Below are 27,016 nucleotides of genomic sequence, written 5' to 3'. Positions count from 1 at the left end.
AGACATTCTTCGTAAGGAACACATAGTAAACAATCAAACATTGCTTGGATGACTTAGAGTAGAGGTTAATAATGACACGGGATACTAACAACACCTTGTCACATTACAGTGTTTTAACAAAAAAATCATGTTGTACCACTGGTACATTGTACTACCCACTTAAAGAATACGTGGAAGCAAAGCAGAAGCTGGTCCAATCGTCTGACAAAGGGTATTACGAGTCGACTGAATGTCACGGACTGAACAGCAATGTAGTTTACAAATGAAGTTCACTAATCGCCGTTTGAATCGTACCAAATGAATTTTCCCCAGGAGTTAGGGACCTCCGTAGGCTTGCCTAACAAAGTGATTTCCGGCTCGTAAACAGATTGCAATTTTCTGACGCCTGTTTTCATTAATTTACAACTGATACAATATGGCATATTACTAGGAAGCTAAAGTAGCCGTTAGTTCCAATTTTCCTTCTTCGCCGGCGGCTGCAACACACGTCTCGCCGCCTGCCGCTATTCCAGGTGTCCGAACTGTAAGGGCGCCGGAAGGAATCTGCGAAAGGCGCACGTGTTAGATTGGTCACAGAGCTCCTTGAAACATATATTTGTCGTTGGGTCTTGGGACACAAAACTTCGTGAACTGCATGCTGGTTACACCGATAGCGCCCATTTATCTCGCGGCAGAATATAGCATGATCAATAATCAGTATGCAAGTGCTAATCGGTAGTAATTCTGACATTGGTGGAGAACCACTCCTGCTTAGGCTTGTCTCGTCGGTTTTTGACTTATAGTCTTTCAGCTCCGGTGATAGGCGAAATAATGTGAACAGTGGCAGTAGTGCGCTGGTTGTGTTTGACGGTCAACAAAGCAGGTAAGGCATGTGTCGCGCTGGACTGTACGTGTTCAGTATGCACTAGACGTCAGTGCAGGTTGTTTACGAGTAGTGCACACTTTTTATATGCATTCAGAGGCCGAGGTCGACGTACAATGAAAGACCTAACAGAGTCGCAAAGAGGACAGATTGTGGGTGTCCGATTAGCTGGAGCATCAGTAACCAAGAAAGCGAACTTACTGAACGTTTCAAGAGCAACTGTTTCAACAGTCATGACAGCCTATACAAAACATGGAAAGACATCAGCGTGTGAATGTAATAGTGGGCACAATTAAAAACTAAATGACAGAAATGGTCGTTTGCTAACACGAATTGTGTCAACACAACACAAAACTAACGCGGCTAAAGTTACTGCAGAGCTCAATAACCATTTTCGAGACCCCGTACCTATCGACACTGTCCGCTGAGAATTCCAAAAGCAAATATTCATGGACGAGCTGCTGTACCGAAGCCATTAGTAACGACAACCAACGCAAAGAAGCGTAAAGCATGGTGTCAGGAGTATAAATGCCGGACGACTCATCGGTGGAAACAAGTCATATGGTCCGACGAGTCAACGTTTTCATTATTTCCAAAATCTGACCTGGTTTACGTTTGGAGACCGCCAAAAAAGCCTACAATCTTGACTGCCTGATTCAAACGGCTAAGCATGGAAGTGGAAGTGTGATGGTGCCGGCAGCTATGTCATGGATTCTGCTGGTCCCATCATTACTCTCAAAGGCCGTGTTACAGCCAACGATTATGTGAACATTTTAGGTGATCAGGTGCACCCCATAATTCAAATGTTGTTCCCCAACATTGATGCCATATTTCAGGACAGTAATGCGCCCATTCACACAGCCAGGACAGGGCTGTCGTGGTATGAGGAGCATGCTACTGAACTGCAGCGTCTTTCCTGGCCAGTACGGTCCCTGGACTTGAACATTATCGAAACCTTGTGGGCGGTATTGGAACGTAGACTCCAGAGCAGATTTCTGTCTCCCTCGTCACTATAGGATTTAGAAGAGGTTCTGATCAAAGAGTGGCAAAACATTCCATTGGAGACTATACAATCATTATATGCCAGTATTCCAAGAAGAATCGCAGCTTTATTACGGGCAAATGGGAGTCTAACCCCTCATTAATAAACCATTCCCAAGTAAGTACAGGTGCTGACATTATTTTGTCTATCCCCTGTATCTCTCGGTGCACTCTCTCTTAATGCAGGTCACAGTGTGCTAAGATCTATACTACATGATGGTGATATCCTGCCTTTCTAGTGAGTTCAACATCTCACTCATGATGGAGAGATGATGACCCTGATTTTTAAATGTGGTATACAAGAAGGCTGGTTCAAATGGCTCTGAGCACTATGGGACTTAACTTCTGTGGTCATCAGGCCCCTAGAACTTAGAACTACTTAAACCTAACTAACCTAAGGACATAACACACATCCATGCCCCAGGCAGGATTCGAACCTGCGACCGTAGCGGTGGCGCGGTTCCAGACTGTAGCGCCTAGAACCGCTCGGCCACCCCAGCCGGCTATACAAGAAGACGTGCGTTATGCATACTTACATGTTCAAACGCCAGGAGTGAGTTCTCCAAAGGTGGAGTTAGTGCAAGGGACAGAGGAGGATATACGAGGTTCGGGACTCACCAGCAGTGCAATAGGGACGATAAAATTTCCCTTTTACCAGAGCTCCTTGAAAGAAACGTATGCAGTGCGTTTTTCTGAAGTTAAACGTTAATCTGTTCTCCGCTGACGATACTGATACCCTGTTAGCTATTTCATTTTGGCACAGGCCCCGATTTCGAGATTCGCTCCGGCACACAGTTTTAATACACCAGAAAGTTTCATATCAGCGCACACTCAGCTGCAGAGTGAAAATTGCATTCTGGATACATCGTTTTCTATTACGTTCCAAGTCTTTAACTTGTGTTATGTACAAAGAGAAACATTTTTGACTAATCTACATCTGCATCTACATTTGCGCGCCTATCCTTCAATTTAGACCTCATTGCCTGGCAGAGGGTACAACGAAACCCCATCAGACTATTTTTCTATCGTTCCACTCTCGAAATGCACGGGGGGAAAACGAACACTTAGATCTTTCCGTGTGAGCTAAAACTTTTCTTACTTTACTACCATGATCATTTCTTTCTGTGTATGTTGATATCAACGAAATGGTTTATCATTCGGAGGAGAAAGTTGGTGACTGAAATTTCGTGAAAATATCTCGCTCCACCCCACACCCCGGCCCTCCAAACTCGCGTATCGTATCTGACACCCCCTCCCCTTCTTCGCGATAATACAAACCGAGCTACCCTTCCTTGAACTACTTAGATGTTCTCCGTCAGTCCTACATGATAGGGATTCTATATCGCGTAGTAATAATCCACAAGAAGACGGACAAGTGTAGTGTAGGCAGTCTGTTTCTCGTCTCTTAAGTGTTCTTCTAATGAAACACAGACTTTGGTTCGCTCCCCTGCAACATTTTATATGTGATCATTTATGTAATTGTAACACCTAGGTATTTAGCTGAATTGAGAGCCTTTATGTTCACGTGTTTCATCGTGTAACCGAAATTTAACGGGTTCCTTAGGTGGACCAAGTCAGACAGCATCGTCTACAGAATATCCAAAAGAGCGGCTCAGATTCTCACATTTGTATAGATTAGGAACAGCAGAGAGCCTATAACGGTTTCCTGGGGAACAGCAGATGTTGTTGTTGTGGTCTTCAGTCCTGAGACTGATTTGATGCAGCTCTCCATGCTACTCTATCCTGTGCAAGCCTCTTCATCTCCCAGTACCTACTGCAGCCTACATCCTTCTGAATCTGCTTAATGTATTCATCTCTTGGTCTCCGTCTACGATTTCTACCCTCCAAGCTGCCCTCCAATGCTAAATTTGTGATCCCTTGATGCCTCAGAACATGTCCTACCGACCGATCCCTTCTTCTAGTCAAGATGTGCCACAAACTCCTCTTCTCCCCAATTCTATTCAATACCTCCTCATTAGTTATGTGATCTATCCATCTAATCTTCAGCATTCTTCTGTAGCACCACATTTCGGAAGCTTCTATTCTCTTCTTGTCTAAACTATTTGTCGTCCATGTTTCACTTCCATACATGACCACACTCCATACAAATACTTTCAGAAACGACTTTCTGACACTTAAATCTATACTCGATGTTAACAAATTTCTCTTCTTCGGGAACGCTTTCCTTGCCATTGCCAGTCTACATTTTATATCCTCTCTACTTCGACCATCATCAGTTACACTCCTGGAAATTGAAATAAGAACACCGTGAATTCATTGTCCCAGGAAGGGGAAACTTTATTAACACATTCCTGGGGTCAGATACATCACATGGTCACACTGACAGAACCACAGGCACATAGACACAGGCAACAGGGCATGCACAATGTCGGCACTAGTACAGTGTATATCCACCTTTCGCAGCAATGCAGGCTGCTATTCTCCCATGGAGACGATCGTAGAGATGCTGGATGTAGTCCTGTGGAACGGCTTGCCATGCCATTTCCACCTGGCGCCTCAGTTGGACCAGCGTTCGTGCTGGACGTGCAGACCGCGTGAGACGACGCTTCATCCAGTCCCAAACATGCTCAATGGGGGACAGATCCGGAGATCTTGCTGGCCAGGGTAGTTGACTTACACCTTCTAGAGCACGTTGGGTGGCACGGGATACATGCGGACGTGCATTGTCCTGTTGGAACAGCAAGTTCCCTTGCCGGTCTAGCAATGGTAGAACGATGGGTTCGATGACGGTTTGGATGTACCGTGCACTATTCAGTGTCCCCTCGACGATCACCAGTGGTGTACGGCCAGTGTAGGAGATCGCTCCCCACACCATGATGCCGGGTGTTGGCCCTGTGTGCCTCGGTCGTATGCAGTCCTGATTGTGGCGCTCACCTGCACGGCGCCAAACACGTATACGACCATCATTGGCACCAAGGCAGAAGCGACTCTCATCGCTGAAGACGACACGTCTCCATTCGTCCCTCCATTCACGCCTGTCGCGACACCACTGGAGGCGGGCTGCACGATGTTGGGGCGTGAGCGGAAGACGGCCTAATGGTGTGCGGGACCGTAGCCCAGCTTCATGGAGACGGTTGCGAATGGTCCTCGCCGATAGCCCAGGAGCAACAGTGTCCCCAATTTGCTGGGAAGTGGCGGTGCGGTCCCCTACGGCACTGCGTAGGATCCTACGGTCTTGGCGTGCATCCGTGCGTCGCTGCGGTCCAGTCCCAGGTCGACGGGCACGTGCACCTTCCGCCGACCACTGGCGACAACATCGATGTACTGTGGAGACCTCACGCCCCACGTGTTGAGCAATTCGGCGGTACGTCCACCCGGCCTCCCGCATGCCCACTATACGCCCTCGCTCAAAGTCCGTCAGCTGCACATACGGTTCACGTCCACGCTGTCGCGGCATGCTACCAGTGTTAAAGACTGCGATGGAGCTCTGTATGCCACGGCAAACTGGCTGACACTGACGGCGGCGGTGCACAAATGCTGCGCAGCTAGCGCCATTCGACGGCCAACACCGCGGTTCCTGGTGTGTCCGCTGTGCCGTGCGTGTGATCATTGCTTGTACAGCCCTCTCGCAGTGTCCGGAGCAAGTATGGTGGGTCTGACACACCAGTGTCAATGTGTTCTTTTTTCCATTTCCAGGAGTGTATTTTGCTACCCAAATAGCAAAACTCCTTTACTACTTTAGGTGTCTCATTTCCTAATCTAATTCCCTCAGCATCATCATCATCATCACCATCATCATCAGCCAATTCAATCATTAAATGATGTGGCCTCGTCGAGTCGTGGATTCAGGTAGGCTTTCAGCAGTCTTCTCCACGTGGGACGGTCTTGGGCAGTTCTCTGCCAGGTGTTACCAGCGATCTCAGCATCACCCGACTTAATTCTGCTACATTCCATTATCCTCGTTTTGCTTTTGTTGATGTTCATCTTATACCCTCCTTTCAATACACTGTCCATTCCGTTCAACTGTTCTTCGAAGTCCTTTGCTGTCTCTGACAGAATTACAATGTCATGGGCGAACCTCAAAGTTTTTATTTCTTCTCCATTCATTTTAATACCTACTCCGAACTTTTCTTTCGTTTCCTTTACTGCTTGCTCAATATGCAGATTGAATAGCATCGGGGATAGGCTACAACCCTGTCTCACTCTCTTCCAAACTACTGCTTCCCTTTCATGGCCCTCGACTCTTATAACTGCCATCTGCTTTCTGTATCACTTCTGTTTTACTCGATGAGTTAATGTCGATGCATACTAACTGTGACCTTTCTGACAGGAAATCACAAATCCAGTCGGTTCCAGTCGTCTGTCGTGTTTAATGGCAGATGACTGACATACAACGTTAAATTAATAAGTACCTGCAATTTGGCTCTACAGCGTCGTGTAATCATGTGCCGCCAGAAGGCACTGTTGCGTTTGTATGTGATAGGTTGCAGCGTCATCGCATGCAGTCCATTTCGCGCTGTTTCGGCATAAGGACGACTTCGCCACTCTCTGATTGCACCATAGAAGAACAGTGTTTCGTAATCCATTTCTTGTGATCTGAAGGTGAGCGAGAAGCGGAAACCCGTGGAAGACTTCTAGTACAATGCGCGACAATGTTTTGTCTCAGTGAACTGCTTGCCAGTGAGTTAAAAGTTCAAAAGTGGTCGATCGAGCGTGAAAGATGAGGAGAGAGCGGGGCTTCCAGCTGCAGTCACAACTGGTGTCAATATCGAACACATTCATGTGTCTTGATTCTCAGCAACAAAACCGTGAATGTCGATGATGGGGCAAACCATATACGGACTACTCGTGGTTCTGCATATGAAATCACGCATAACAGTTTCAACTTTCACAAAGTTTGTGCGAGATGGGCTCCAAAATACGTTGGTGTCAGTAATGAACACGATTTTAGTACTAAGTATTTAACTTCATCAACGACCCAGTCACCGGGTTTGGACTTCATTGCAGTTTAGGCGTAACGTTGTGCGGTGGATGCGGTATCGGCCGTTATCCGGTAGACAGCACTTTAAAATACGCATGCCGCCAGTTACCCCACCGCGTTTCCTACAGTCGCCACCGCGGCAAGAGGGCGCTGTCACGAAAGGTGGACGGCACTGCTAATCAGATGCAAGCGTCTCTCTTCAGAGCTCCAGCATCGGATGTACTTGAGTTCGAAGATTCATGCACTTTACTCTTTTTACATCTTTACCAGCTGAATAATATTTACAGACTTTCATATTTACAAGGGATCGACACCTTCTGAACAGGCACTGAATTGAAGAGTGATAGATTTATAAATCTTTCGTATCTGTATATATTTCTTCATTCAGACCTACCATTAGCGATTGACGCTGCAAATATAGCAACAAATTAAGCATAATTTTTACTAATTGATATTAAGGGTAGAATAAATTAATATCAGAATTCTCTGTTCATGAACAGCATATGTTCCTCGGTCCTGTGTCCTTTGAAGAACAACACGTAATATACCAACAAGACACAAAAGTGGAGATTCTGGGTATTTCAAAATACCTACAGCTTACGACAATGACGGAGGAATTCAACAAGTAGTGCCTGCGAATCGAGGAGATGCAGCGGAAAAGAGAGACAGAGCACGCACCTTTCCCTATGGTAGTTGTGGGTAGTTGTGGAAAACCAACATGAGATTACCTCTCCAGTTCCCCAGACGGTAGGAGTACAGAGACGGTATGGCAGACCGAAATTTCCAACCGGGTACAGACGAGATAGTAGCTTTAAATGTCGACTAGTTTCTCCGGAAGTAATACAGAATGTTGACGAAAAGGTCTAAATCCGCCACCAGCCGAACGCGCTGGGAAGAACTCACTTCGCCATCAAACGACAATCCAGTACTCGACGAATGCAGGTACAACCAACTCGTACGCCAAGCAGAACGCCCCGCACGTTTGGAGCATAGAGGGAAACACGCTGGTGTGTCTTCCCTGGTGGACGTCTTCGACACGTTATAGGATACTGCGGAGTAAGAAGACGACTTTTCTATGACTACTACGCCGCCAGACGTCAACTATCGCAACTGTTCTATTCGTGTCAGTCGCCTACAGACGATTATGGTCGACTTGTGGAAGGAAGCCCATTTAACATACCCTGGATGAATTCGCTCCCCGACAAGCTGTGGCCGTTCTCCGTCATCTTACAGTGATACCAGCCGATAGCCTAGCCGCCGCTCCAGGAAAACTATGCGAACTGACCAACTATGGAGCTGAAGGAGCCATAGATGTAAATCCTCCACGGACAACAGTCACCAAGATGTCACCCTCGACGGCCACCCTGTCCGAGCGCTAATCGACTCAGGTGCTCCGCTTTTTATAATGTCGTTTGATTATTGTCGTCAGCCGAAGAAGACTATGCGCCAATATACGAAAGCGACTGTGCTGAAAGTCGCAAATGGAAAATACATCCATCCGACGTGAACACGTCTTTCAAGAATAACTGCCAGGACAGAACACAGTCCTTCGAATTTATCGGTTAGAATGTAGTCATAATGTTATTCCTGGATGGGACTTGGATCATGCATTACGATCAGCCATAGACTACAGAAGACCAGAAATGGAAATAAGCGTACGGCATTGTTGGCCGGGAGTCCCGCATTCGGGGGCGTTCGGCCGCCGAGGGCAAGTGCTTATTGCATTCGACGCCACATTGGGCGACTTGCGCGCTGGAGATGGGGATGATGTGATGATGAGGACAACACAACATCCAGTCCCTGAGCGGAAAAAATCTCCCGCTCCAGCCGGGAATCGAACCCAAGCCCCTACGCGTGGCAGGCGGTAACGTTACCGCTACGCTACGGAGGCAGACAGAACCTTGGATAGCCAGGATGACGAAATTAGCCGAATAAGCACACATAACTGGAGTGTTGTTTGCTATTGTAAACTTCGTTATCCCGCCCATTATCAAAGAATACCAGGTGTCGGTAGAGATGCTCAGTTAAAATGCGAAGCTTTTGTCGATTACGAAAAAGCTACTCAGGCTCACGAAGCAATTCAACATGCCAGCGACGAAGCATTGTAGGTGGTCACGGAGAACTTCGGATCGCTAATTGTCAAGAGCAGCCACTTTTTCGTCCTAAATGTACATGCGGGGACAGCCTTAACAGTCCAACAAGGGCAGCTTAGTCTCATCGATGAAGAATAGTGCTCCTCTATCAATACAGACAACACAAGTGAGAAATCTACTATCGAACTGCCAATAGCATCTGGCCTGACCGAGGAACAACGTCTACATCAGTTTTCTGATGCTTTCAGATCCGTATTGGGGAAGAGATAGACCAAGTGGCACGTGGTAAAATACCGTATCAATAAAGGGGATCACCCACCAATTAACCTACGCTCACATAGCTAATCCGGGAAGAAGTGGAGAAGACGCTGTATGATGACATCATTAAACCTTCAGAGAGTTCTTGGTCATCTCGCATGGTCCATGGGATGGAGAAGGACGGCACATGACGTTTCTGTCTTGACTACCGATGACTGATGACGCCTTCGACCTTGAAAATGGCAAAGTATTTCTGAACTATGGATATCCAGATAGGTTACTAGTAAATCGAGGCCGACGAAACATATCAGAAAAAATCTGCTTTCATAATTCCTGATGGCATGTATAAATTCAAAATTATGTTGTTTGGACTATGTATCGCTCCACCTACCTTGTAAGGTACTACGGACAATCTGCTTCGACACCTGATGTTTGCTATTTGAATGGCACTGTGGTTTTTTCTAAGACATTTGGAGAACATATAAGCCATCTTACAACTGTGTTGACTTTTTTAAGACTGCCGGTTTCTGCTTGAATCCGAGAAAGTGCCTCTTCGTCACCCGAGGAATAAAAATCATGTTGGACATAGTGAAGATGGAGTCCGTCCTGATCCAGAAATAAGAGCAGTCGCAGATTCTCCCGACTCTTGGGCATATTCATGATGTGAGAGGCTTCGTTAGAATATTACCGGCGATTCATAAAGCACGCCTGTATCAAGACACTTCCCTTGTAAGAATTACTGTAGGGAGATGCCAAATTTTCCTCGAACGAGGCGCAAGAAAGATCTAGCATTGTATGGCGAGAATGCTGAGGCATAACTTGCACACCAACACCAGCAGTTTTAGTATAGGGGAAGTTCTATTAAAAATTCAGGAAGGTGCTCAAAATGTGATAGCTTATTGTTAAAATTCATGGTGAGACCTTCAGCTGTCATTTATTTTGCACAGTTCGCTACTAGTTTCGGACAACGACCTTTACCAAGCTTAGCTGGCATAAACGGCAGGTACGTTATACCATAATATCCTGTCGTTTACGCCAGCTAAGCTTGGTAATGGTCGTTGTCCGAAACTAGTAGCAGACTGTGCAAAATAAATGACAGCTGAAGGTTTCACCGTGAATTTTAACAATTATTTGTCGGCTGAATATCCCCACCTGCAAACATACACAGGTGATAGCTTATGCCTCCGCAGTGCTGTGAGATATGAATTACTCCACAACGGAGAGAGAGTTTCCTTGCAGTTGTTTGGGACACCAACATGTTCCGGCCGCATTCATCGTTGTCATGGCTCATTAGTCTGAAGGATACGTCATGTCGATAGGGTAGATAGGCACTCACGTAAGAGTATTATACAAAAGCGGATGCAAACACAAGGACCCCGATTGCCGACTGCCGAATTCTTTGGTGGAATGGATGAGATCAAAGCCATCACTGTCAAAGTCAACCTTGAAGAAGGAGGACCGACCAAAGGAGAATTCCAATTGGTATACGGAATGTTGTACGATGTAAATGCTTGCTCGGCATCCCAATTTGTCTGCGGCCAGCTATTCTGAATTATTTCCACGACGCTCCAACGTCTGGTCACCTGGAATTAGACATAATCAGATACAGGAACCAATGATAAGGTCTCTTATTCCATTTCCACGGCTAGCACGGTTGGAGGACCTAACATTTCTCATACATTTCGTGGGGGTTGTATGAAAAGTATGACACGATCCGTGTAGACTCCATTTACAAGCTGCCCACTTCATCCGCGTGAGTTTGCAAAAGCGGTATAGGGTGCGCTATTGATCTAAGGGGCGTGGAGCCGGTTTCCCGATTAGGGAAGCGAGGTTTTGTCTCGGGGATTAGTGATCTGGTATCGGTGGTGCTTGGGTGGCGACGTGTCTCCTTGTCAACGGGGGCACATGGCTCGAATTTGTGGCGAGATGTACTGACTTTAGGTAATGGGAAGTTTGTGTATGTACAATAGCTCTGTTAGTGCACAGCTCACGCAAGTCTTCTCGAATTGATTAATTTGCTGTGTGGTGCAGTGTAGCTGATTCGTGGCCTCGGAATTAAGCCCCTTTGTTCCTCGTTTGTCTAGTGGGAATTTTGCCTCTGGGAAACTCACTTCTTATCGGAAAGGTACATCAAATTTTTACAAGTGAGCGTAATTGCTCCGGTTGTGTGAGAGTCTTACTGCCCCACCTGTCTCAGTCCCGGTGTCTTTGTAAATCGAAATGGAGCCGAGTCGAGTTGAGTAGCAGATTTCAGGCTGTTTCGGTTTCTTAGTCCGTGCTCGGCAGTACTTCCGGAATTATTTTCTGTTCTATCATCTTTTGTGATCCCCATAGTTCGTTTGTACTCTAACGTTGGTTCAATTTTAGGATTCTCACTGGGCTCTATAACTGCGGCAGTGTTGAGCGTGCAGTGGCGGCCCGTGGTTAAATTCTCCTTCAGTCTGTTCCAGGCCTTTGGATAGTGTGGTAAGCCGCCTTATGGAATTCTTGGAGCGTAGTGCCTTGGCAGCTGTGCTTCTACACGCCATACCGGCCTGTACCATGTTCGCCGAAGAGATCTCCGCTCCCCAAGTTATGCAATTGCAATCTATTAACTGTTTCATGTAACTACTATTTTCCTCACTGTAATAGCCTAAGCTGTCAGTAGAGGTCGACAATCGCTTACTTACATACTTGTACTGTAGTAAATCTCTCATGTAACTGCTGTTTTTCTCATTCTAAGGGCCTAAGCGGCCACTCATTGTATGCCAGTTTGGCATCGCTTGTATTAACAGTGTAATAAGTTTTAAAAATTGGCCAAATTTTTAATCGCTATGAGAAGGTACTCCTGTTGTAAACTGCTCATTCTTTTTGTTTAGTAGTTTATTTAATAGGGCAGCTCTCCTTCCTGTTAATATTGGGGGTTGTAACGACACTGGCTTTGTGCACCTTGCACTTGGCTTGGGCACAGCTGAGTGTATTTCACAGGCGTGCTGCCTAGATGCAGACAGATTACTGCTTATATGTCAGGTCATCACCATGTTTCATTGTATTTATTGTGGTTGCTGTCACCAGTCAAATCCTGTAAGACGAAAAGCATATAATTTGCATTGTGTGGCTGAATCCTCGTGTTTAAAGGGATTTCTCTCTCCCGAACATTATTTTCTTCTTTTTTTCTGTTTTTAAGAAAAAGAAAAAGCGGGGGGAGAAACATCGCGGGGTTATATATGCAGTGAAGGGCCAAAGCAACTTGTAGACATGTCAAATATCGTATAGGGCTCCAGGGAGCAAGCAGAACTGCCGCAACATGATGTTGTATGGACTAGAATAAAGTCTGAAGTAGTGATAGAGGGAGTTGACACCACGAATCCTGAACGGCTGTCCATAAATCCGTAAGGGCACGTGGGGAGGTGGAGATGTCTTTTGAACAGGTCGATGTGAGGCATCCCAGACATGCTGTTTAAATTCGGAACAGTGTTTCTGGAGCCACTCTGTACCAATTGTGGACCTGTAGGGGTATCGCAACGTCCTGCTGGAATTGCACAAGTCCGTCTGAATGCTCAATCGACATCCTGATCAGACAGGATGCTTACGTATGTGTCGCCTGTCAGAGTCGTATCCAGGCAGAGCCTCCACGATCTTCGACAGTCCCCTGAGACATGCAGGATTCATGGATTCATGAGGTTGTCTCCATACCCGTACACGTCCATTGCCTCGATACAATATGAAAAGAGACTCATCCGACCAGGCAACATATTTCCAATCATCAACAATCGATTGTCGGTGTTGACGGGCTCTCGCGAGGGTTAAAGCTTTGTGTTGGGCAGTCATCAAGGGCACACGAGTGGACCTCCGGCTCAGAAGCCCTTATTGATAATGATTCGCTGAAAGGTTCACACGCTGACATTTGTTGATGGCCCAGAATTGAAATCAGCAGCACTGTGAAGAAGGATAGCCCTTCAGTCGCACTGAACGATTCTCTTCAGTCGCCTTTGGTTCCGTTGTTGCAGGATCGTTTTCCGGCCGCAGGGATGTCGGAAATTTGTTGGTTTACCGGATTCCTGATATTCGCGGTGTTGTTGTGATCTTCAGTCCAGAGAATGGTTTGATGCAGCTCTCCATGCTACTCTATCCTGTGCAAGCTTCTTCATCTCCAAGTACCTACTGCAACCTATATCCTTCTGAATCTGCTTACTGTATTCATCTCTTGGTCTCCCTCTACAATTTTTACCCTCCACGCTGCCCTCCAATACTAATTTGGTGGTCCCTTGATGCCACAGAACATGTCCTATCAACCGATTCCTTCTTCTAGTCAAGTTGTGCCACAAATTTCTCTTCTCCCCAATTCTATTCAGCACCTCCTCATTAGGTACGTGATCTACCCATCTAATCTTCAGCATTCTCCTGTAGCACCACATTTCGAAAGCTTTTAATCTCTTCTTATATCAACTATTCATCGTCTATGTTTCACTTCCATACAGGGCCACACTCTATACAAATACTTTTAGAAAAGACTTCCTGGCTTTTAAGTCTGCATTCGATGTTAACAAATTTCTCTTCTTCAGAAACGCTTTCCTTGCATTGCCAGTCTACATTTTATAACCTCTCTACTTCGACCATCATCAGTTACTTTGCTCCCCAAACAGCAAAACTCATCTATTACTTTAAGTGACTCATTTCCTAATTAATTCCCACAGCATCGCCTGATTGAATTCGACCACATTCCATTATGCTCGTTTTACTTTTGTTGGTGTTCATCTCATATCCTCCTTTCAAGACACTGTCCATTCCGTTCAACTGCTCTTCCAGGTCCTTTGCTGTCTCTGACAGAATTACAATGTCATCAGCGAACCTCAAAGTGTTTATTTCTTCTACATGGATTTTAATACCTACTCCGTACTTTTCTTTTGTTTTCTTTAATGCTTGCTCAATATACAGACTCAATAGCATCGGGGATAGGCTACAACCCTGTCTCACTCCCTTCCCAACCACTGCTTCCCTTTCATGTCCCTACTTCAGAATTTGAAAGAGAGTATTCCAGTCAACATTGTCAAAAGCTTTCCCTAAGTCTACAAATGCTAGAAACGTAGGTTTTCCTTGCCTTAATCTTTCTTCTCAGACAAGTCGTAGGGTCAGTATTGCCTCACGTGTTCCAACATTTCTACGGAATCCAAACTGATCTTCTCCGAATTCGTCTTGTACCAGTTTTTCCATTCGTCTGTAAAGAATTCATGTTAGTATTTTGCAGCAGTGACTTATTAAACTAATAGTTCGGTAATTTTCACACTTGTCGACACCTGCTTTCTTTAGGATTGGAATTATTATATTCTTCTTGAAGTCTGAGGGTATTTCGCCTGTCTCATACATCTTGCTCACAAGATGGAAGAGTTTTGTTATGGCTGGCTCTTCCAAGGCTATCATTAGCTGTAATGGAATGTTGTCTATTTCCGGGGTCTTGTTTCGACTTGGGTCTTTCCGTCCTCTGTCAGTCTCTTCACGTAATATCGTATCTCCCATTTCAACTTCATCTACGTCCTCTTCCATTTCCATAATATTGCATTGCATAAACCTTCTATATACTCCTTCCACCTTTTTGCTTTCCATTCTTTGCTTAGAACTGGTTTTCCATATGAGTTCTTGATATTCATAAAAGTGGTTGTCTTTCCTCCAAAGGCCTCTTTAATTTTCCTATAGGCAGTATCTATCTTATTCCTAGTGATATAAACCGAGCGAGGTGGCGCAGTGGTTAGCACACTGGAGTCGCATTCGGGAGGACGACGGTTCAATCCCGTCTCCAGCCATCCTGATTTAGGTTTTCCGTGATTTCCCTAAATCGTTTCAGGCAAATGCCGGGATAGTTCCTTTGAAAGGGCACGGCCGATTTCCTTCCCAATCCTTCCCTAACCCGAGCATGCACTCCGTCTCTAATGACCTCGTTGTCGACGAGACGTTAAACACTAACCACCACCACCACCTAGTGATATATGCCTCTACATCCTTACATTTGTCCTCTAGTCACCCCTGTTTAGCTGTTTTGAACTTCCTGCCGGTCTCACATTTGAGACGTTTGTACTCGTTTCTGCCTGTTTCATTTACTGCATTTTTATATTTTCCCTTTTCGTCAATTAAATTCATTATCTCTTCTGTTACCCACGGATTTCTACTAGCTCTCGTCTTTTTACCTCCTTCATCCTCTGCTGCCTTCAATATTTCATCTCTCAGAGCTACCCATTGTTCTTCTAATGTATTTCTATCCCCCGTATTTGTCAAATGTTCCGTAATGCTTTCTCAGAAACTCTCTACAACTTCTGGTTCTTTCTGTTTATGCAGGTCCCACCTCCTTAAATTCCTACCTTTTTGCAGTTTCTTCAACTTAAATCTTCAGCTCATGACGAAAAGATTGTGGTCAGAGTCCACATCTGCCCCTGGAAATGTCTTACAATTTGAATCCAGGATCCTAAATCTCTGTCTTACCATTATATAAACTATCTGAAAGTTTCCAGCGTCTCCAGGTCTCTTCCACGTATATAATCTTCTTTTATGGTTCTTAAACCAAGTGTTAGCTATGCTCTGGGCAAAATTCTACCAGGCGGCTTCCTCTTTCATTCCTTAGCCCCATTCCATATTCACCCATTACTTTTCCTTCACTTCCTTTTCCTACTATCCAATTCCAGTCCCCCATGACTATTAAATTTTTGTCTCCCTTCAGTATCTGAATAATTTCTTTTATCTCGTGGTTCATTTCTTCAATCTCTTCGTCATCTGTGGAGCTAGTTGGCATATAAACTTGTACTACTGTGGTGGGCGTGGGCTTCGTGTCTATCTTGGCCACAATAATGCGTTCACTATGTTGTTTGTAGTAGCTTACCCACACTCTTATTTTTTATTCATTATTAAACCTGCTCCTGCATTAGCCGTATTTGATTTTGTATTTATAACCCTGTATTCACCTGACCAGAAGTCTTGTTCCTCCTGTTACCGAACTTCACTAATTCCCACTATATCTAACTTCAACCTATCCATTTCCCTTTTTAATTTCTCTAACCTACCTGCCAGATTAAGGGATCTGATATTCCACTCTCCGATCAGTAGAACGTCAGTTTCCTTTCTCCTGATAACGTCGTCCTCCTGAGTAGTCCCCGCCCGGAGATCCGAATGGGGGACTATTTTACCTTCGAAACATTTTACCCAAGAGGACGCCATCATCATTTAACCATGCAGTATAGCTGCACGCCCTCGGGAAAAATTACGGCTGTAGTTTCCCCTTGCTTTCAGCCGTTCGCAGTACCAGCACAGCAAGGCCATTTTGATTAATGTTACAAGGCCAGTTCAGTCAATCATCCAGACTGTTGCCCCTGTAACTACTGAAAAGGCTGCTGCCCCTCTTCAGGAACCACACGGTTTTCTGGTTTCTCAACAGATACCCCTCCGTTGTGGTAGCACCTGCGGTACGGCTGTCTGTATCGCTGAGGCACGCAAGCCTTCCCACCAACGGCAAGGTCTATTCACGGTACACTCGTGAAATGAACATTTAGGGAAATCTTCATCTCTAGGTCGGAAATACTGTGTCCCATCGCTCGTGCGCCGACTGTAACACCACGTTCAAACTTACTTAAATCTTGATAATCTGCCACTATAGCAGGAGTAACCGGTCTAACAACTGCGCCAGACACTTGTTGTCTTATATAGGCATTGCTGACTGCAGCGCCGTATTTTGCCCGTTTACGTATCTCTGTATTTGAATACGCTTGCCTATACTTGTTCCTTTGGCGCTTTAGTGCAAAATTTTTCCATTCTCGTGTTTGAATTGGGTTAAGCCGCACTCTGAGAAATGACATCTGATGGGTCTTGGCACACCTGTAACATCAGTAGACGATCTTACCGTCCGAGTGCAGAGAGCGAATGAAACACTTTAAAGACAATAACACGCACTGGCTCATGTGCATGAGGCTCGACACCGCCGACTTAGGTAGCCTCTGCATAGAAGTGGGCGGTATGCATTTCGAAATCCGTTAGTAATGCCGGCAGTGCGACATGTACTCATGTTGGGTTTATCGATGTAATATGAAACTGGGACCCATCACAGACTTAGACGATCTCCAGTGCCCAAGCTGTGCAATTCCGGATATGGCTGAAGACCGTTCAGCATGCCATTCCGTACAACATACTGAGCGTTGTCGGTGTTTTTTTTTGTTTTTTATCTTTTTTTTTGGGACAGTCTTTATAAGGAAAACTTCCATATCTACGAGTACAATGAAATTTCCATTCTGCGGCGGAGTGTGGGCTGATATGAAATTTCGTGTCAGAGTGAAAATGTGTGCTGGACCGAGACTGGAACTCGGGATCTTTGTATATCGCAGGCAAGTGTTCTTCCACCTGAGCTTCCCAAGAATGGCTCACGATCTCTCCTCACAGCTGTGCTTCCACCAGTACCTCCACTCCTACCTGGGAAACATCAGAAAAGCGCACCTGTTCAGGCACACAGTTTTAATGAGCCAGGACGGTTCATGCCATGTCTAGTTGTTACTTTAGAGATCACATTTGAATGTTGACTGTTATTTAAACTATCGTAAAAATGAGACACGTGTACCAACACGTGCCAGAATTTGACAATAGCGGGATCATAGCATGTTGAATCTGAAGTTTAATTTTCCACAATATCAGAGCTTCGTTCGTTGGGATTCCACGATTGCCATTACGGAATCGATGATTTTAGGAGGGACAGGCAGGATCTCAACCTCTCCAACCTGCTGTACTGTGTACCAAAAATACACTACTGGCCATTAAAATTACTACACCAAGAAGAAATGCAGATGATATTCATTGGACAAATATATTATACTAGAACTGAATGTGATTACTTTTTCAGGCAATTTGGGTGCATAGATCCTGAGAAGTCACTACCCAGAACAACCACCTCTGGCCGTAATAAGGGCCTTGATACACCTGGGCATTGAGTCAAACGGAACTTGGATGGCGTGTACAGGTACAGATGCCCATGCAGCTTCAACACGATACCACAGTTCATCACGAGTAGTGACTGGCGTATTGTGACGAACCAGTTGCTCGGCCACCATTGACCACACCTTTTCAGTTGCTGAGAGATCTGGAGAATGTGCTAGCCAGGGCAGCATTCGAACATTTTCTGTATCCAGAAAGGTCCGTGTAGGACCTGCAATAGGCGGTCGTGCATTATCCTGCTGATATGTAGAGTTTCGCAGGGATCGAATGAAGGGTAGAGCCACGGTCGTAACGCATCTGAACTGTAACACCCACTGTTCAAAGTGCCGTCAATGCGAACAAGAGGTGACCGAGACGTGTAACCAATGGCACCGCATACCATCACGCCGGGTGATACGCCACTATGGCTATGACGAATACACGCTTCCAACGTGCGTTCACCGCGATGTCGCCAAACACGGATCCGACCATCACGACGCTGTAAACAAAACCTGGATTCATCCGAAAAAATCACGTTTTGCCATTCGTGCACCATGTTCGTCGTTGAGTACACCATCGCAGGCGGTCCTGTCTGTGATGCAGCGTCAAGGGTAACCGCAGCCATGGTTTCCCAGCCGATAGTGCATGCTGCAGCAAACGTCATCGAACTGTTCGTGCAGGTGGTTGTTGTCTTGCAAACGTCCCCATCCGCTGACTCAGGGATGGAGACGTGGCTGCACGATCCGTTACAGCCATGCGGATAAGATGCCTGTCATCTCGACTGCTAGTGACACGAGGCCGTTGGTATCCATCACGGCGTTCCGCATTGCTCTCCTGAACCCACCGTTTCCATATTCTGCTAACAGTCATTGGATTTCGACCCACGCGAGCAGCAATGTCGCGATACGATAAACCGCAATCGCGGTGGGCTACAATCCGACCTTTGTCTAAGCCGGAAAAGTGATGGCACGCATTTCTCCTCCTTACACGAGGCATCACAACAACGTTTCACCAGGCAACGCCGGTCAACTGCTGTTTGTGTATGAGTAATCGGTTGAAAACTTTCCTCATGTCAGCACGGTGTAGGTGTCGCCACAGGCGCCAACCTTGTGTGATTGCTCTGTAAAGCTTATCATTTGCATATCACAGCATCTTCTTCCTGCTGGTTAAATTTCGCGTCTGCAGCAGGTCATCTTCGTGGCGTAGCAATTTTAATGGCCAGTTGTGTAAGTAAAGTTTCGTTATTTCCTAGAGCTCCTGGTTCAGCAATTTTAATGGCGAGCACGGTATGTATGTTTTCATAACAGGGCGTCCATAGAGGGTGTCGGACCGTACGTTGGTCATAAGCCGGGACGAGAGGGAGCGCAGCAGCGAGTGGGCGCAGCGGAGAGGCGCCAGGCGCCGAGAAAGCCTCGCGGAGCGTGCGGCGAGCGCAGCCCGCCCGGCCCGGCCGGTGGTTTACGGCGCGCGGCCCCCGGGAAGGCCGCCCACTGGTGCTGAGGCAGCAGCAGCCGCCGCCCGTCACTTTCTCCGCGCGCCAGATCGACCCACATCGGCGCGCCTAGGCTTCTACCGCGCACGACATTGAACCTGCCGCTCCAGCCGGCCCTCGTGCCGCCTCCTGCAGGCCACGGCCAAGGCAGCCACCCGGCTTCCCAGCAGCTGCTGGACACTAGAGATCCTCTCGATGTAACACAACACTTCAGCGCGAAGGCGGGCAGCGTTGACCAGCTCCGCTTACCTCTGCGCGGTGGCGTAACTACGATGTGGCAGCCAGGCCGAGTGCCCTGGACGACGTTTACGTTGGGAGATTAGTTTTGTGATGGGCAGAAAAAATGACGAAGAGCAGTGGAAAGTACATCTACATTTATACTCCGCAAGCCACTCAACGGTGTGTGGCGGAGGGCACTTTACGTGCCACTGTCATTACCTCACTTTCCTGTTCCAGTCGCGCATGGTTCGCGGGAAGAACGACTGCCGGAAAGCTTCCTTGCGCACTCGAATCTCTCTAATTTTACATTTGTGATCTCCTCGGGAGATATAAGTAGGGGGAAGCAATATATTCGATACCCCATCCAGAAACGCACCCTCTCGAAACCTGGACAGCAAGCTACACCGCAATCCAGAGCGCCTCTCTTGCAGAGTCTGCCACTTGAGTTTATTAAACATCTCCGTAACGCTATCACGGTTACCAAATAACCCTGTGACGAAACGCGCCGCTCTTCTTTGGATCTTCTCTATCTCCTCTGTCAACCCGATCTGGTACGGATCCCACACTGATGAGCAATACTCAAGTATAGGTCGAACGAGTGTTTTGTAAGCCACCTCCTTTGTTGATGGACTACATTTTCTAAGGACTCTCCCAATGAATCTCGACCTGGCACCCGCCTTACTAACAATTAATGTTATATGATCATTCCACTTCAAATCGTTCCGTACACATACTCCCAGATATTTTACAGAAGCAACTGCTACCGGTGTTTGTTACGATATCATATAATCATACAATAAAGGATCCTTCTTTCTATGTATTCGCAATACATTACTTTTGTCTATGTTAAGGGTCAGTTGCCACTCCCTGCACCACGTGCCTATCCGCTGCACATTTTCCTGCATTTCACTGCAATTTTCTAATGCGGGAGATAGCAACTAGAGATACACGTTTGAAAAATAAAACTGCATCACCAGAATGAATAGTCATCAACATATTACGCACAGATAGAAGGATGCATTGTCATTATATTATTACGCGGCTGTAGGTCAATCACTGGTAGCAGTGAAATGCATGAAATGTCTAAGAGTGTGCATATGGAGTGATTTACGGTGGAACGTGGTCGTAAAACTAATCGTAGGTAAGGCAAATACGAAACTGAGGTTCAGTGAAAGAATGACTGGGCAGCGTAGTGGCCCGCAAAGACAGTAGCTTACAAACCACTTAGTGAAATCTGCTTGCCTGTCTATGATGTGTACGAGACAGGTTGGATAGAAGAGAGACAGAAAATTCAAACAATGCCACCAAGTGTAAACGTAGTCTTCCGCGGCCGTTGTCACAGGCAATAAAGTTCTTCTGGGTATGAGGCCTCATTGTTATCTGTAAAATTCCGACGTTTCGGCGAGTGTGTATTGCTATACACCCTGAGGAAGCCACCTTGCAACAGTAGCCGAAACTTCGGAATTTTACAGATGACAATGAGGCCTCAAACCCAGAAGAATTTTATTGACCAACACCAGGGAGTTTCGTTACAGGTTGATTTAGTAAGCACGAAAGCGTCACGAAGATGCTCAGGCAACACCAGTCGCAGATGCTGCAGGAAAGGCGTTCTGCGGCATGTTGAGTTTATTTTAAAACTTCCGAGGGCATATTTTTCTAGAGGAATCAAAAAATAAGCTGCGTCCTTCTACCAATATCTTGGGAAAAGAGAGAAAGTAAAATCAGAGAGATTCGAGCTCACGCATACGTTTACCAACGATCGTTCTTCCCACGAACTATTCGCGAGTGGAGCAGGAAAATGAGGAAGCGGCAGTGTTGCACAAGGTACCCTGTACCACACACCATGGGCTGGCTTGCGGAGTATACTTGTAAATGCAGACGTAGGTCTATATGCAACGAAATTTTACTTATTAGGAAGATTTCATGATTAAATTTTTAGTTGATCTTTGGCAAAGAGACTGCGAAATTTACTATAAAGAGTCGCATGTTCAGGTGGCAACAACCCTACTGGTCACCGAGTCAAAGTGACCTTGGGTAACAGGCCGGTACAGCATTTTACGCTGCTTAACGTCTATGACTGAGTTCAGCAATTGTAATTTTGGGCGAGAATTGGGGTGGTAGTCTCGGAAGCCACATAACCAGATATTTCCAGCGGGTAGGAGATCTGGAGAACGTGTTTGCCAAGGAAACAGTCGAGCACGTTCTGCATCGAGATAGGCCACAACGACACAGAAAGCATAAATACAGGGAGGTCCATTGATAGTGACCGGGCCAAATATTTCACGAATAAGCATCAAACGAAAAAACTACAAAGAACGAAACTGGTTTAGCTTGAAGAGGGAAACCAGATGGTGCTATGGTTGGCCCCCTAGATGGCGCTGCCATAGGTCAAACGGATATCAACTGCGTTTTTTTAAATAGGAACCCCCATTGTTTATTACATATTCGTGTAGTATGTAAATAAATATGAATGTTTTAGTTGGACCATTTTTTTCGCTTTGTGATAGATGGCACTGTAATAGTCACAAACGTATGGCTCACAATTTTAGACGAACGGTTGGTAATAGGTAGGTTTTTTAAATTAAAATACAGAACGTTGGTAAGTTTGAACATTTTACTTCGGTTGTTCCAATTTAATCACGTAACATTCCGCCAATGCGGACGGTATTTGCCTCGTTATATATTACCTGTGTTAAAATGGACTGTTTACTAATTGCGGAAAAGGTCGATATCGTGTTGATGTTTGGCTATTATGATCAAAATGCCCAACGGGCGTGTGCTATCTATGCTGCTCGGTATCCTGGACGACATCATCCAAGTGTCCGGACTGTTCAAAAATGGTTCAAATGGCTCTGAGCACTATGGGACTCAACTGCTGTGGTCATAAGTCCCCTAGAACTTAGAACTACTTAAACCTAACTAACCTAAGGACATCACACACATCCATGCCCGAGGCAGGATTCGAACCTGCGACCGCAGTGGTCGTGCGGTTCCAGACTGAAGCGCCTTTAACCGCGCGGCCACTCCGGCCGGCCCCGGACTGTTCACCGGATAGTTAGGTTATTTAAGGAAACAGGAAGTGTCCAGCCACATGTGAAACGTCAACCATGACCTGCAACAATGACGCTGCCCAAGTAGGTGTTTTAGCTGCTGTCGAGGCTAATCAACACATCAGTAACAGACAAAATGCGCGAGTATTGGGAATCTCAAAAAACGTCAGTTTTGAGAATGCTACATCAACATCGACTTCACCCGTACCATATTTCTATGCACCAGGAATTGCATGGCGACGACTTTGAACGTCGTGCACAGTTCTTCCACTGGGCACAAGAGAAATTACGGGACGATGACAGATTTTTTGCACGCGTTCTATTTAACGACGAAGCGTCATTCACCAACAGCGGTTACGTAAACCGGCATAATATGCACTATTGAGCAACGGAAAATCTACGATGGTTGCGACAAGTGGAACATCAGCGACCTTGGCGGGTTAATGTATGGTGCGGCATTATGGGAGGAAGGATAATTGGCCCCATTTTATCGATGGCAATCTAAATGGTTCAGTATATGCTGATTTCCTACGTAATGTTCTACCTATGTTACTCCAAGATGTTTCACTCCATGACAGAATGGCGATGTACTTCCAACATGATGGATGTCCGGCACTTAGCTCGCGTGCGGTTTAAGAAGCGGTATTGAATAGCATATTTCATGACAGGTGGATTGGTCGTCGAAGTACCATACCATGGCCAGCACGTTCACCGGATCTGACGTCCCCGGATTTCTTTCTGTGGGGAAAGTTGAAGGATATTTGCTATCGTGATCCACCGACAACGCCTGACAACATGCGTCAGCGCGTTGTCAATACATGTGCGAACATTATGGATGGCGAACTACTCGCTGTTGAGAGGAATGTCGTTACACGTATTGCCAAATGCACTGAGGTTGAGGGACATCATTTTGAGCATTTATTGCATAATGTGGTATTTACAGGTAATCACGCTGTAACAGCATGCGTTCTCAGAAATGATAAGTTCACAAACGTACATGTATCACATTGGAACAACCGAAGTAAAATGTTAAAACTTACCTACGTTCTGTATTTTAATTTAAAAAGCCTACCTGTTACCAACTGTTCGTCTAAAATTGTGAGCCATACGTTTGTGACTATTACAGCGCCATCCATCACAAAGCTAAAAAAGTAGTCCAACTAAAACATTCATATTTCTTTACGTACTACACGAATATGTAATAAAAAATGGGGGTTCCTATTTTAAAAAACGCAGTTGATATCCGTTTGATCTATGGCAGCGCCATCTAGGGGGCCAACCATAGCGCCATCTGGTTTCGCCCTTCAAGCTAGACAAGTTTCGTTCTTTGTAGTTTTTTCGTTTGACGCTTATTTCGTGAGATATTTGGCCCGGTCACGGTCAATAGATCACCCTGTATAATAATTATTCTTCTAACTTATTCGATGCGACTTGCCGCGAATTCTTTTCACAAAATAACCTCCTCACCACAGATTAGCACTTACACCATAAGTCCTCTGTTATCTGTTGGATGTATTACAATCTCTGTGGTTCCTTGCGGTTTTTATACCATACAGCTCCCCCTAGTACCACGGACGTTATTCCCCTATGCCTTAACGTATGTCCCATCTAAATGTCCCTTCGTTTACCAGTGTTTTCCACATATTCCTGTCTTCTCCTAGTCTGCGGAAGATCTCCTAATTCCTTATCTTCCCAACAGATGCTCTTGCCTTGTCTTTTTAAAAGACATGCAGTCTTCACAGGTAGGGCACAGCTACAGGACTTAACACCTGAGAAACGAAATGACTACCATGCGTATCAGACGTGATCGTTTTGTCACATTATCATGGTAGTTGTTGGACCAATACGAAAATGATGCAATCTGACAACGTTCGTTCACCTCGGAGCCTCAACAGCGGCCGGCTGATTCCTGCATGGTGTGTGTAATGTGTGTAAGGTGAGTAGGAACTTCCGAAGCCTATCAGTTTCATATTTCATGACAATAATGAGATTTAGAGCACCGCCTATAGCGTTGCCATTGACCAATAAAGTTCAGTCTCTGTACACCTACATCTACATCTACATTGATACTCCGCAAGCCACCCAACGGTGTGTGGCGGAGGGCACTTTACGTGCCACTGTCATTACCTCCCTTTCCTGTTCCAGTCGCGTATGGTTCGCGGGAAGAACGACTGTCTGAAAGCCTCCGTGCGCGCTCTAATCTCTCTAATTTTACATTCGTGATCTCCTCGGGAAGTATAAGTAGGGGGAAGCAATATATTCGATACCTCATCCAGAAACGCACCCTCTCGAAACCTGGCGAGCAAGCTACACCGCGATGCAGAGCGCCTCTCTTGCAGAGTCTGCCACTTGAGCTTATTAAACATCTCCGTAACGCTATCACGGTTACCAAATAACCCAGTGACGAAACGCGCCGCTCTTCTTTGGATCTTCTCTATCTCCTCCGTCAACCCGACCTGGTACGGATCCCACACTGATGAGCAATACTCAAGTATAGGTCGAACGAGTGTTTTGTAAGCCACCTCCTTTGTTGATGGACTACATTTTCTAAGCACTCTCCCAATGAATCTCAACCTGGTACCCGCCTTACCAACAATTAGTTTTATATGATCATTCCACTTCAAATCGTTCCGTACGCATACTCCCAGATATTTTACAGAAGTAACTGCTACCAGTGTTTGTTCCGCTATCATATAATCATACAATAAAGGATCCTTCTTTCTATGTATTCGCAATACATTACATTTGTCTATGTTAAGGGTCAGTTGCCACTCCCTGCACCAAGTGCCTATCCGCTGCAGATCTTCCTGTATTTCGCTACAATTTTCTAATGCAGCAACTTCTCTGTATACTACAGCATCATCCGCGAAAAGCCGCATGGAACTTCCGACACTATCTACTAAGTCATTTATATATATTGTGAAAAGCAATGGTCCCATAACACTCCCCTGTGGTACGCCAGAGGTTACTTTAACGTCTGTAGACGTCTCTCCATTGATAACAACATGCTGTGTTCTGTTTGCTAAAATCTCTTCAATCCAGCCACACAGCTGGTCTGATATTCCGTAGGCTCTTACTTTGTTTATCAGGCGACAGTGCGGAACTGTATCGAACGCCTTCCGGAAGTCAAGAAAAATAGCATCTACCTGGGAGCCTGTATCTAATATTTTCTGGGTCTCATGAACAAATAAGGCGAGATGGGTCTCACACGATCGCTGTTTCCGGAATCCATGTTGATTCCTACATAGTAGATTCTGGGTTTCCAGAAATGACATGATACGCGAGCAAAAAACATGTTCTAAAATTCTACAAGAGATCGACGTAAGAGATATAGGTCTATAGTTTTGCGCATCTGCTCGACGACCCTTCTTGAAGACTGGGACTATCTGTGCTCTTTTCCAATCACTTGGAACCCTCCATTCCTCTAGAGACTTGCGGTACACGGCTGTTAGAAGGGGGGCAAGTTCTTTCGCGTACTCTGTGTAGAATCGAATTGGTATCCCGTCAGGTCCAGTGGACTTTCCTCTATTGAGTGATTCCAGTTGCTTTTCTATTCCTTGGACACTTATTTCGATGTCAGCCATTTTTTCGTTTGTGCGAGGATGTAGAGAAGGAACTGCAGTGCGGTCTTCCTCTGTGAAACAGCTTTGGAAAAAGGTGTTTAGTATTTCAGCTTTACGCGTGTCATCCTCTGTTTCAATGCCATCATCATCCCGTAGTGTCTGGATATGCTGTTTCGAGCCACTTACTGATTTAACGTACGACCAGAACTTCCTAGGATTTTCTGTCAAGTCGGTACATAGAATTTTACTTTCGAATTCAATGAACGCTTCACGCATAGCCCTCCTTACGCTAACTTTGACATCGTTTAGCTTCTGTTTGTCTGAGAGGTTTTGGCTGCGTTTAAACTTGGAGTGGAGCTCTCTTTGCTTTCGCAGTAGTTTCCTAACATTGTTGTTGTACCACGGTGGGTTTTTCCCGTCCCTCACAGTTTTACTCGGCACGTACCTGTCTAAAACGCATTTTACGATTGCCTTGAACTTTATCCATAAACACTCAACATTGTCAGTGTCGGAACAGAAATTTTCGTTTTGATCTGTTAGGTAGTCTGAAATCTGCCTTCTATTACTGCTGAAATGC

Source organism: Schistocerca piceifrons, chromosome 4 (assembly GCF_021461385.2).
Source record: "Schistocerca piceifrons isolate TAMUIC-IGC-003096 chromosome 4, iqSchPice1.1, whole genome shotgun sequence".
Taxonomy (NCBI): domain Eukaryota; kingdom Metazoa; phylum Arthropoda; class Insecta; order Orthoptera; family Acrididae; genus Schistocerca; species Schistocerca piceifrons.
The sequence above is the reverse complement of the archived record's forward strand: the minus strand, read 5'-3'. Positions refer to the sequence as shown.